At 34.9% G+C, this 14,319-nt stretch overlaps 1 protein-coding gene and 1 long non-coding RNA gene across 6 annotated transcripts in view; one reads left to right on the top strand and one right to left on the bottom strand.

Moving 5' to 3' along the window:
• Positions 1–14,319, top strand: part of LOC141380504 (uncharacterized) — a 148,889-nt gene that overhangs the window by 117,650 nt on the left and 16,920 nt on the right. The window contains exon 5 of one of the 4 annotated variants that reach the window (XR_015523706.1): positions 1,039–1,202. The exons of 2 other annotated variants lie outside the window; for them this stretch is intronic. This is a non-coding gene — a long non-coding RNA (uncharacterized LOC141380504). Of the gene's footprint in view, positions 1–1,038; positions 1,203–14,319 lie in introns of those variants that run through there. One more of the 4 variants, XR_015523701.1, reaches the window with a different exon arrangement.
• znf385a (zinc finger protein 385A) overlaps positions 1–14,319 on the bottom strand; it is a 142,111-nt gene that overhangs the window by 71,101 nt on the left and 56,691 nt on the right. The gene's annotated exons all lie outside the window — the stretch shown is intronic.

Genomic DNA, 14,319 nt, shown 5'->3' on the forward strand with positions numbered 1-14,319 from the left:
GATCACAATTATTTTATGATTCTGTAGATGTAAAAGTTTAATATGAGTAGGCTCAGTTTTAAAACCTCTCAGTAGTAAACAGCTTGTCTGCGACCACAAATGACACATGAGCTGACAGAAATTAAAATTGTTGGGTGAATTATACCTTATAAATACAGTATGTAACTCTTTCAACACAATTTGGAGGTGTTAATGTTGCTGAGCAATGTATATAAAACAAGGTGAAGACTTGTGCAACCTCCTTTATGCTTCTCCTGAACTTGAAAATATAGTTGGCTGAATCGTAGTCAACTTTGTCAAATGAAATGAGTGTAGTTAACTCAAAATTTACTCAAAGTTAATTCTACTAATTTGAAAAGAGTGTTGAACTCAGTGTTGAAGGTAGTGAGTTAATTAAAAACCTTTTTGCTTCAACTTAAATGGAGCAAGTTCACAGTATTCATACAGATTAGTCAAAATAGATTGTAGCAATCTGTTTCCTCAAAGGGTTTGAGTTGACTTAACGTATTGGTTTAAATTCTCTTCATTTTTTGTGTTTTACTGTGCTCAAATTGCTTCTTTTACTCAAATGAATTAAGTTTACAGTACTCATTAGGATTAGTTATTGAACCTAAATGGTTTGTTGCAATCGGTTTCCTCAAATGGTTTGAGTTACCTTTACTTTTTAGATTTTACAGTGTAGAGATGCTAAAATAAGATTGTGTGTGGGGGTCGATTTGAGAGTTTTAAAGCTTGAAAAACTAAATGATACGCCTGAAATTACATACTGAAAAGGTACTAAAAATGAATTGGGAACCTTGGGGACAGGGAATGGTAAAATTAATTGTTTTTCTTACAATTTTACATTTCAAATTGCTAAAATGCACCATTCAAAATCTCAGCTGTAGTACTAGGTCACTTGAGTAATTTTTGCCCACGTTTTTTTTGAGTACTATATAAATTCAGTCACATTAAATAAGAGTAAGGAAGTATAAGACATCTGACACAGCACATCTGACTTTTTTTGTATAGTTGAAAGTATCTCCATCTTTCTTGCAGAAGACCGATTACACGGTGGGGAGCCAAAAGTGTAAGAATTAGCAGAGGAATCTTCGAACCACATGAACATGAAGCATGCACGGAGATGCAGATATATCAAGGAATTACTGGGTTAAATGATCACTATCTTCCAAGGTGATGGCATCTCAAAAAGGTACAATGTGATTGAAAAAAATGTTGTTGTGAACTGTACATTCAAACATAAAAAATTTCCATAAATATTTAAATCATTTCTAAAATGAAATTAAATCAATTAAACAATCAATTATTAAATATGAAGGAAAAAGTAAATTAATTTAGTTTTTTTTTTTGTCAAAAGTAAAAAAAAAAAAAAGGTACTTGACTTGGCCCACAAACCTTATGTTAGCTATACTAGCAGTTTAAAAAAAAAAGAATGGCTTAATAAAACAATTATTAGAGAAAATAAAAATTAAAATAGTTACGTTATCAAAAGCATAACTAAAAAACAAGGAATCTATAAATTTATGCAATTTATATTACTGTTGAAAAGTTGAGGTTTTATTTAGGATATCTTTATTTTTATTTAATAATAAAGCTTCAAATCAAGCAGGACATTGGTTTTCAATATTTATTAAAGCTTCAAGAATAACCAGCTTTACTATTGGGTAAACTTTACTTTTCATGTATTTTAAAAATACATTAAAATGAAAAAAAAAAACATTAAATTGTTGTAATATTTAACAAAATTAGAGTTTTAAGTGTAATTTTGAGCAAATAAAAGTTTGTATTTTTAATCAAAACCTTTCAAAGCATTAAATAATATGAATTCTTATGAGCCCAAACTTTTAAACAGTAGTATATGGTGTATATACTTCTATCAAGCTTAACTAAATAAGACATAATACAGTACATTGAATCAAACAATTAGATAAAATGAACCCATCAAATGAACTTACTGTACATACTAAAATTCAACATATTTTTGATTATTAAAGACAAGAATACTTAATTATTGTCCCACAAGTCAAGGCAAACAGCTACAATGCAACAAAAACACAACAGTATACATTCATTTCACTATTCGGCTCTTAAAAACATTTTTGTTACTATAAGACTTGTACAGTAGTTACACTACTATCATCACTATTTTAGCTATTAACATTTCTAATAGACAAACATTATCAGTCAGTACTCACACAAACAAACAAAATTTTCAGACAGGAAGATTTCCAATGGCTCAAAATGACTGAAGTAATGACAGACAACACGTGTGTAATGACACTCCTGGTGAAATAATAGACGTCCGAAGACGAAAAGCCCCAGAACGGACTGCGCTTTGATCTTATAAGCAGGTGAATCAAGGCTGCGAGGCTTTAATTACCTGTCTGTCTTTCATGGAAAAGTGCTGAGTCTGTCGGTAGAGTTACAGGCCAGATGCAGTCGAGCTGAAAGTACCATAGCTCCGCTCTGAAACTGATTAAAGTTGGATAGAAGTTCACAGGTACTTTCTGTCTTCATCTCTCCCTGTCTGCGGTCTGTGTGTTAAACTCCCCCTCACGGCCCAAAGGATTCGTGCACGTGTTCCAGACACTGAAGCAGATTCACACCTTAATCCTCTGATAAATCTGGTCTTGGCTCTGTTGTGGGCCCCGATGGTGATTCCTGCCTATAGCAGGAGTCACTGAGAGACAGGATAGCTTGTGGGAGATTGGTTCTGTTAACTTAGACACACTTTCTCATCAAGTCTAGACAAGAATCGCTTGAAGCTATAATATTAGCCATCAAGCATCATCATGCAAAACGTAGGATTTTACACAAAGTACTTATTTCATTAGGGTCTTATTATCCCATCTTTACAAGTCTCAAGTATCCCCAGAAAATGTCTGTGAAGTTTTAGCTTTAAATACCTCAGGAATCATTTATTATATTGTGCTGTAAATGCCTTTATTTGGCAGGAAGCCAAAATGCACAGTTTTTGTGTGCCTCTTTAAATGCTAATGAGCTGTTGCTCCCCTCCTTTTTCCAGTAGTAGGTTGGAGCCTTTTATGCTTTACTCACATGGCCACCATTTTGAAAAACAAAAGCGAGGCTGCGGTGGGAAGAACACGAAAGTATAGGATCAGCACTGTAAGCATGGCAACAACATGCTGTGGACTTCAAACCTCCAGCATTGCTGCAATTTCAAAGTGCAGATAGGGTGTAAACATTGCTTTAATATAATTCCGTTAAGTTTAATTTAAACAACTAAAAGCATATTAGCATATTAACAAAATCACAATCTCTATAAGAGTAATACGCTTAAGTGTCCTCCTAGACTTCAGTTCAGTGCCTTAGTATTCACCAGTGCTCAACAGAAATGACTGTGATTGGCCTTGAAGGTCATCAGTTCACCATACTTCAACGGACACTGAAGCGTTTTAAAGCTGCAAAGATCAGACTATCAATCTGTGTTTGCACTCTGTAAACATCCGTGAAGTGCAGTGAACTGATGACCTTTATGGCCAATCGCAGTCATTGCTGTTGTGCACTAGTGAACACAATGGCAAATCAGCAGTGTTTAAGAAGGCACTAAACAGTGCTTCAATGTTAGCGGGAAATAAACAGGTCTTTTTTTTATTATTATTTTATTTCAGTACCGAAATTCAGTACCATGACTAATAAGTCTAATATAGTGAGAATCCATTCATTAACTTGAGCTTTAAAAATGTTTTATAAACATCTAAATCGTGTGTTTGGAAAAGGAAACGTTAGCTAACTTGTGCCATTTCCATTAACTTAGCTGGAAATAAGTTGTGATATCCCTTTTTATTTTCACTATCCATTCAGAACAAACATCGGATCACTTTGAAAGGCGGTGAAATTATAAATATTTGTCACTTTTTCTTTGCTGATAAGATATACAGGTACAGAACGCTCCTGTGTGACTCCAGGCGATACTTCCGGGTTTCTGCCCACTGAAGCCTCGATTTCTCTTTTAAAATGGCAGCTGTGTGAAACCAGTAGCTTGTGCTTCAGTTACTCCAGCAACATCTGGTTTTCTGAGCACACAGAAACAAAGCACACCTAAATCACTCTTTACTATCAGACTGGCATATTACTCAAGTTCTCTTTTTATCTACTGTCATATATATGAATGGTAACCTAATAATACCAATAAAGATAAAGTTTTAAAAATATTTAAGTATATAAAAGAGAGAAGCAACACATTCTGTTTTAAAGCAGCAGACAACAAAATTGCAGTGTGCATGTTGAAAAGGAAAACATTGTTGTCTGCTGAAGTGAATGCTAATAGAGTTCTTTTTAGTTTCTTTACATATATTTTAATTTACTCTAAAATAAGTTTCAAAATTTAAAAAATGACAATTCTAAGTTTTCCATTACACAATGCATGAAATTTAACACTCAATTCAAGGTTGTTGTTTTTTCATTAAAAAAGAAATTGACACTACTGCATTACATGTTTAGCAATTTTTTATGTTGCACTTTGTTACTTATTTCAAAAAGCTAAATACAGTGCTCAGCATATATGAGTACATCCCCTACAAGTCTCTAATTTAAATTAATATTTTCTATAGGAAGCTTTACAATATTGTTTTTGTGCATAATAGACATTAGATTAGTCAATATTGAAGCCAAATCTTGAGCTAATCTAACAAAATAACCTAACAATAATGGTTTAAAAATTAGTGGCACGAATTTATACTACTGAAAAATAATAAATAGAATTTTCAAAAACAGCAAAAATCAAGAGAGCCAAAAATATATACAATTTTGTTGATATTTTGTCATTTTTAATAGTTTTTTTTTACAATATTTTGCATGAATTTAATTGTATTATCTTTCCATTTCTGTGATTAAAATATTATTTTATGACTATATCTGTTTAATAAATCTGTTATGTTCAAATGCACCAATACATATCATCCATATTAACTGAGAATATGATTAAAATATTCATTTAAAAAATCTGGTGTACTTATATATGCTGAGCACTGCATTTACGAATATTAGTCATAAATAGCTACACTGAATAGATCAACCCATTCAATAATTAATCTTCTAAGCAGTTCAAATCAACCCTTCAAATTGGTATTCTAAACATTACAACATAAGACCATTACAAAGAAATTACAAAAAAAAAAGACATTCTAGAAAAATATGCTTGCTTAGTGTCTCATTATCTAAGGCAATATACAATACAATATAAAAAAAAGAACTTTTTCAGATTCAAAATGAATCTCACTACACTATTCTATTCTGTTCATTACACCATTCTGCTATTCAAAATGTTCCTTAGGACTATAAAAAAAAACTCACACCCCCACAAAAAAAAGTAAATTAAAATGTAGGTATTTATCACTATTTTTGTTCATTTTTAGTAGATAATATTCATCAGTACACACAATCAAACAGATATATTACCTATTTTTAGACCAAAATATATTTTAAATGAACAACAATTACCCTTTCTAATTTTAACATTAAACGCTTCTGACTCATGATGAGTCATTCACCAAATGTGCTCAAAGTAGCTATTGCAGAGTATTATTACATGCTACTGTGGTCTGTTAAGAGATGTTTTCATCAAGAGAATTATTGCTTAGCCTTACCGAGCAAACAAATAGATGTATTGAGGTCAGTGACTACAAACGAAACCAGCTTATTACTACCAGAGAACCAACAGACGAAAGCAGAGACTAGCCAAACAAGAGCGAATCCACCACAGATGCGCTGCTGTATGATGCAAAAAAAATATATATGTGCAAGCTTTTAAAAAAAGGCATTGTTCTTACTAGTCTACGTCATGCACCAAATGTTGAAGCTGACAAATATACTTAAAGGACACCATGGATTCACATTACATTAGCTTTCATTAATCTCTCACCCTCTTTTTTTACCCTCCCTGAGCTATTCTTCCTCGAGTTTCTATCATTTTCTTCCTATTGTTATAAATCGCCCATGTTTGGCTGAGGGCCAGCTTGACTGGTAAGATGATCTGTTCTTATCCATCAGTAATCTATGTGAATGTTCCTGGCTGTAGGGCACACCGGTGTATTTGATGGATGGTACGATGGCATGAAGTGCTCAGGGTGAATCTGAAAAGGGGATGTATGCTCGAGAGAGAGAGAGAAAGAGGGGGTTGGGGGGCCGCTAACGATCTATTACGCCTTTTATCCATATCCTCATTGGCAATTACAGAAAGAGACCGGTCTAATGACACGCTGCCCTGTTACTTCTGAGTTCAACCATTTGATCCTTAATCAGTCCCAAGCGCCTTTGCTCTGACCCTTTGAATAATGCGGTTATCTTTAAACTGGCCTTGTGCCCTGAAAGTGCAGTAACTGCCTTACTTGTGTCTAGGGCTGAATGGTATTTGAAAAAAAAAAAAAAGCTGACATTGCAAAATTTACATCGTCTTTAATCTTCATAAGATGACTTGAATATCTACAGTATATATGCAAAACATAATAGTCTAAACCAGTGTTTCTCAACCACTTTCCTGGAGGCCAACCAACACTTCATGTTCTGGATGTCTCCTTTGTCTGCTACACCTATCACAATCTCTGCTAATGAGCTGATGATCTGAATCAGGTGTGCTTGGTTAAGGGGACGATGTGCAGAACTGGTGATTGTCCAGGAACGTGGTTGAGAAACACTAGTACTAAACCAGGGGTGGGCAAACTTGGCCCTGGAGGGCCGATGCCCTGCACAGTTTAGCTCCAACTCTAATCAAACACACATGCTTATAGATTTCTAGTGATCTTGAAAACACAGTGATTAGCTTGTTCAGGTGTGTTTGACTAGTGTTGGAACAAAACTCTGCAGGGACACCGGCCCTCGAGGATCAAGTTTGCCCATCCCTGCACTAAACCATCCTTTAAATTATTTTATTTTGCTTTGGTAGTTATGCATTTTCACAGTTTTTGAACAATAATAATTGTGTCTTGTATAATATAAAAAAACTACACATTTTACTATTAAAAAATGAACAATAACTTTGTAATTTTGTACTGTAAAAAGTATTTGAATATGAAATGTCAACCTGAACTTTTTTTACATTTTGTCAGTTTAGTTGCTAATTCATATGAATTTGTATAAATTCAGTCGTATGAAAATGTATGATTTTAAAAAGGAGGTGTGGCACTAAACCCCACCCCTAAACCCAACCACCATTGGGTAATGAGAAAATCATACTAAATTGTATGAATTAGATCATGCGAATTCATACGAATTACCCACTTAATTAAAAAGTTACAAATTGCCATGAGATTGCGTTGGAAATGTGTACAATATATTGTATTATTCCTTCACTTTCGAACTTTAAAGCATCAGGATTTTATTTTAACATGTTGCTGGCAATGGGGTCAGGCCAGACGGAAATTTTTTTGCTATTTCTATACAGAATTGTGTTAAAAATCTGCGGATTTGAGCGGAATTATTTTGGGAGTATCATAACTAAAACCTTAATATATGAAATAAAAAGCAATACCTTTTACACTTTTATAATGTTTACGATGTAAATCTAGTTAGATACAATTTATTTGGTAAACAAAGCAAGTCTCTCATATAATACATCTACTAAAAGACAGAAAATATGACTTTACAAACTATATTGTAAATAAATCATACGTATATTTTCATATTAGTCAATAATACTACTGCAATTAATTTAAAAACTGAATAAATATAAATTTACACATTTTTACAAAAGTAAATAAACAGAATCAATGATGTTCAAAAAATCTGCAGAATTCTGCTCGTGCAGATTCCGTGTGGGCCTAGCAATGGGGTAGTATGTAAACAATATTATGAATATCAAATAATGAGAAGTCATATAAATCTCTGTCATTTGACAGTTGCGATAAATTACATTTTATACTTCTGTTTTTATGCATATGTTAGCACAAGTTAATTTCCAGTTTGTTTACATGGAGAGGGCAGGGTTTATGACACAAAAACTGCAGCCAGCCACTAGGGGGCAATTGAAATGTTTGGCTTTGAAGCTGGATTAGTAGAAAGTAGATAGTAAAATTATATTCTTATATCCCATATCTATAAATGTATTTGTTTTATTTAAGATACTTTTTCATTGATAAATTTCTTCAGACGTGTAATGCACTCCAAAATCTGACAGATTGATTTCCTGTAGCCTATTAAACATTATTAATCTGAAACGTTATTAAACAGTGTCATGACTTTATTTCATAAATAGCCTTGCATTTACTAACACAGTATATTTGAAGTATTTGGAAGTAATTTTCAATGTACTCCTGTAGAAAAACGTCATAAGAACAATGTTTAGTGGCTCAAAGTATTACAACACTAACACGAAACATTTTATTGATATCGTATAAAACCAAGCACGTGTGGTCAGAACACAAACGAGTCGCAGTTAATGAAGTATTAAGCGTTTCTCTCTCTCTCTCTCTCTCTCTCTCTCTCTCTCTCTATATATATATATATATATATATATATATATATATATATATATATATATATTATTTTTTTTTATATATTTATATATATATATATATATATATATATTTTTTTTTTTTTTTTTTTTTTTTTTTTTTAAGCATATACATACATACTTTGGGTTTAAGCCATATTGAATAATCTATTTTATTTCAATAATACTTGCCCTCTTGAATTCACCACCACCAACACACAAAAATAACACTACATGGCCAATCCTTCATTTTATTCACTTCCTCCACCTGCTTGAACCTCCCCTGCAGCAGTTTCCCATCTATCCTCTCTCAATACGTCTATAACCTTCCTCAACCCCCTCGCCATTAAAAGTGCGAGGTGCACGCCCAGCAAAAACAATGGCCAGCCTGTCTACCTTACCCATGTTCTCAAAGCCTCCTGCCCTAAGGTATGAAATCCTATCACTCAGCACAAATGGCTGGATTAGGCCAAATTCATCTGCAGGGAAGGAGGGCCGGGAGATTTCAGCACAGATAACAGGGAGGAACAGGGGTAAGATGATCCACCGCTGCCCATTTTTTAAGTAGTTTCTGGAGGCCTACACATAAGCCACTGTTTCTTTAAAAAAAGGGGGGAAAAACTGCAGGGACGTTGTAAGTCTCGGTTATGAATAATGGAGGAGGGTTTGCACAGCAATGGAATTTTCATATCTGTGGAGTGGCCGTGTTTTTAGTGGTATGATAAACGAGTGCATCTACCGCTCTATCCATGTACCATTAGTGCCATTGGTTCAATCTCTTTAAGTGCTCTGAGCTCTTTGAACGTGACGTTATTGGTGTGTTCATGGGAGTCTGATTGTCCTCAGCAATGTCCTTTACTTCTAGAGCACTGCTGGGTGGCTGTTTACTGCTCCAATACACTTTTAGCAAAAAAAAATTGTAAGTTCAACCACATTTTTCCTTAAAAATCTGCATGATTTGAGGTATAATTAATGTTCGTGCAGTCTTAAAAATAAAGGTTCATACAGAGTTTTTTACAGCACTGCCATTGTAGGTTGCCCCAAGAATATTTTGGACTTAAAAGAGAATTTCAATCTTACTGTAATAAACTTTTTTATAAATCAACAAACTCCACTTATATAATAATGAACATTGTGCATTGGAAGCTACCATGGATGTTAAGTATATGAATTAAAGGATTTTTAAATTCACAAAACTGAGGCAAAGAACACTCGACGTGAAGTGCTATTAAAATCTTTAAAACACAGCAAGCCATTGATTATCTTGCTTATTCTGCCAAGTGTCAGACAAGTTCAAACTAGTTTTCCTCTTTACAGCTGAAAATGTGACCAAATTCTTGTCAGTTTCAACATATTAAATCTCTTAGTTCCAGCTTTGAATTAGTCATTGAGCGAGCACGGAAGAGAGAGAGAGTTGTTTGTGCATGTAAATGACATGGGCATATCTAATAGCTCATAAATGTGCTGGCTACCTCTTTGCAAATACTTTTGAGCATATTTGCAAGCTGGTTAATCTCCATGTTTCTTTGTAAAGCACACATTGGTGTCCTTGAGATTACAGATGAAGAAAGGCTCAGGCAACTCATTGAGTTACTATGGTTATGTAACAATCACCAGCAATCCAGGGACTAGTAGGCATGACACACACATCATATGAACTACACACACACTATTAAACTACAAGTCTTGCCATGCACCTCACACACAGCTGTTCCTGATCGCCAATGATTACATACACACAGCTCGAGGATTGTCAAGGACTGATTACGAGGACAATGTATTTCAGTTTGTGTTCCCCTCTTGTTGTCTGTTATATTTTTGTTGCTCTCAAGATGCCCGTGTATTTCCTGATTTGTCTTGCCTTGTTTTAGTTCTGTTTTGTTTAGTTATAGTTTTTCATGAAATATTTTTAATGCTGCATTTGGATCCGCACTTAGTTTTTCCCTTTGCATCACACACCTGACCATGACAGGTTACTACTAATGTTTGATGGAAGCTCATTTGTTTTAAACTGTGATCAAAACTGACTTTAACTACCTGTGCATTCAGTGATTTTATTGCACAACTCCCAGTAAACAGAATTAAGAATTTAAATAAACCATGGGATTAAGGTTCTTAATAGAACCATTTATGGTGATAAAGAACCTTTATGTATTAGGAGTGTAACACGAACACACTAAAGTTTAATGTAAGCTTGCATCTGCATCGCAAAACATATCTAACTGCTATTCAAAACTAGTCCAGTGTTTCTGTATTCTTTGATTCATAAAGAGTTCAAAAGAACATATTTTATTTAAAATTGAAACATGCAGCTTATACTGTAAATGTCTGTCACTATTAGTCTTGCTGGTCATTAGAAGTAAAAATTGTCTTGGTTTAGAAAAAGACCTATTTTATCTTCTCAGAGAAAAATTAAAATAGTTAAAAGTTTAAATATTCACAATATAAACTAACATTGCGACATTTTTAATAGCTCGATAAAGGGGAAGACTGAAGCATTGCCAACTGGCTATTTTTATGGTTCTTTTGGGTAGTTTTAGGCGACGTGGGGTCAGAGTGTGTAGTGCTCTCGCCTCACAGCAAGGTTGCTGGTTCAAAGACATGTGGTACAGGTAAATTGGGTAAGCTAAATTGTTCGTTGTGTATGTGTGTGATTAAGAATGTATGGGTGTTTCTCAGTGATAAGTTGTAGCAGGAAGGGCATCCGCTGCGTAAAACATATCCTGGATTAGTTGGTGTTTCATTCCGCTGTGGCAACCCCTGATTATTAAAGCAACTAAGCCGAAAAGAAAATGAAGTAATTAATAAATAGGTAATTTTAGATTTAAGCTTGAAAGCCCCGGAGAAGTTCCTGTAAAAATAGATATGACCAAAAAGTAAGACAGAATTCTTTTAATTGTTTTGATACTTTAACTTATTTTTAAAAGTAAAACAGGGTTTAACACTTTTTTAGTTACAAAGTTTAACTTAATACTGTAGTCACTTTGATTGAGATTTGAAATTGAGATAGCTAGAAACATTTTCTCAACTGTGGAAAAAAATATTTCTCCCTTAAATTTTTTGTGTATATTATTTAGAATGTTTCCTTGTGCAATCCATATAAGAAATAAGGTCATATATGTTGGAACAACATGGAGGCGAACAAAAACGTTTTTATCTTTTGCTGATCTAATCCTCTAAAACTGAGAGAAGCAGAGACAGAGTGAAAGAGCAAAAGAGGGGGAAAAACTGAACAGGGAACTGGGTTAGTCTGAAAACATATTCTCTTTGAACGTAAAGGTCCCAAAGGCAGCGTGTGAAAGAAGAGGCAGAGGAAGAGACACAGAGAGGGGAATCCTGACCTGCTTCTATGAATCTCACACTTTCACATCAGTTTCCCCTGAAAACTGTCACATAATATAACTGACTGCAGAACAATTGGATTCTCAGAAGGAAACGTTCATGTAACATTCTGCACACTGAACGGCGAGAACCAGCTATTAATAAGTCTTCCTTAGGCTACTTGTCAAGCTCTAGAAAACACATTCACTGCTCCTGGAGGGTCTAATCCCCATTTAACCTTGAGTGTGCACTGCATGTTTGGTTTTTCATGACCCCTTCTTTCACATGCTTACGTCCAACAAATGTGCACTGACAGTCTCCTTACATAAAGACCAGGGCTGACCTTGCAGACTGAATGCGAGATGAGGGAGTGGTATGACGAAAGAGGAGGAGAAAGCAGGCCCACTGACGTACTGCAGCTCCACGCTGTGTCCTCTAATGTCTTTTAGTTTGAGTTTTTCTCTGTTAATCTCCTCCATTGTTTGATTTCAGGCTCTGCTTTATTTTATTTTCCTTTCCTTTTTACTGTTATTGATTTTCACCTCTTCTATATTTTTTACCGTTTTGTTCAAACCAGGCTTATTCCGATTACGTACCTCCATATAAATTTCTGGAGGGAGCAAAGTACATCCCAGAAGCTACTTTTTTTTTTTTTCAGATCTAAAATATCTTTTTTTTAAATCTCAATATCTCTGCCTCGAGTGCCATTTGCGCCTGCTATTTTCAGTAAATCCACCAGAGGCAGCTGTTGACTAACTACTGTAAATGACTTACTGACCAACCAACCGATCCCCCCACTCACCTCCTTCCCTAAATCCAACCAATATAATTTAAAAAAACACCAATTGACCCGTCCACCCACTTCCCTAAACCCAACCGCAGTGTTTTGAAAAGCCATCCAGAAAAAGAAAACATGATTTGTGAATAATGCAATACTTCGTTTAGTAATGAAGAATTATTCATTAAAGAAGTATGAAAATACAATCATGAAGCACATTATACTTGCACTTGTAAACTGCTTGTCTTATAATGTAATGTTATTGCTTAACTAATGAGGAATTCACTTTTTGCTAATGCTTAATAAATGATTCATAGTGTACAGTTATTATAAAGTGTTACCTAATTTTGCTTCCTCTTGTCCCTCTGCTCCTTTTTACATCATTGTGTCTTCCTGTTTTTCTCTTTTTTCATTAGTTTGTTCCTGTACTTTGTTCAACTTTTTACAAATTTCTTCCTCTCCTTTTTCTCACCTCTCCTTGATTTTATTTTTCACATTTCTCTTCCTCTACTTCACAGTCATTATCATTTCATTTGTTTTTAAAAACATTTAGCGTCCTTCCTCTCTTGTTTCCTCCTCAACCTTGTAACACCAGTAATACAGAAAAGAAACAAATCAGCCATAAAGGTGTGCCATGAGAGCTCAACGGTAGCGTAAAAGTGGAAATTTGCTGATGCTGCTTTTTTCATTGCTATTGTGTTGCATTTTTTAATGAGTCAACTGCCCCCTCTTTGCCACACAAAGGCCTGATTGAATGTGGCATCCCATTATCATGTAAAAGAGCCCGGCTTCATCTTTGAGCTGCTGACTGACAGCTGATATCATCTGAGTAATTGCACTGGAGACACACACTCGCTCACAGTTCGAAGGAGCAGGATGAGAGGTTTGGAATTTTCTGGAGCTGTTGTGAGTTTTTGGAGGGGGCGGCGGATCTGCTCTTCTATCAGCTCCACCGGGAGAAGTCTTCTGGGATGAGGGCTGTATTTTGTGCACTGTTAGACTGTGTTTTAGACTATTACACAACACTGCGCAAGATTTCTCCTTGCGTGCACGCATACACTCAGGTGGGCGGTTGAACAGAAAGGCTAAGCGGACAGCAGAAAGGTTACATGTGGCATGAGAATGGAGAGCAACTGCAGAAACTGAACCCAACAGAGCGCAACGTACAAGGGTTTGTGGAGCTGCTTTAAAGTTTGAGGAGCTTGAAGCTTGACAGGCTTCAGAGTTCAACAACAGTCAAGCTACACAAAAAGAAGAGTAAAACTTTTTTTAGGTAACCGTAATATATAGTTGTTTCAAACAGAACTATTATAAACAGGTTAGATTTAAAAAGTATAAATTGTTCAACCCAGGCTCATTCTGATTACGTACCCCCATATACATTTCTGGAGAAAGCAAAATACATCACAGGAGCTATGTGTTTTTTTTTTTTGTTTTTTTTTTTTGCAGTTTTTAATCTCAAATTTCTGTCCCAAGACCCTGTCGTGTCTGCTGTTCTCACGTAAATCCACCAGAGGCCGCTGTCGACTGACTAGCTAACTGACTGACTGACCAATATACCCCCCCCCCTTCCCTTCACTTTCCTAAACTTAACCAATAGTATTTTAAAAAGCACTAATTGACCCGCCCACCCCCTTCCCTAAACTTAACCACAGTGTTTTGAAAAGCCATCCAGAAAAAGAAAAGCCCTCGCCTCATTTTTTCCACGTTTTCAGATTTTATTACATTCTCACCATGTTATTTACTTGTTTATTTTATATTTTGCTTTTGT

Source organism: Danio rerio, chromosome 23 (assembly GCF_052040795.2).
Source record: "Danio rerio strain M-AB ecotype USA chromosome 23, GRCz13ab, whole genome shotgun sequence".
NCBI lineage: Eukaryota > Metazoa > Chordata > Actinopteri > Cypriniformes > Danionidae > Danio > Danio rerio.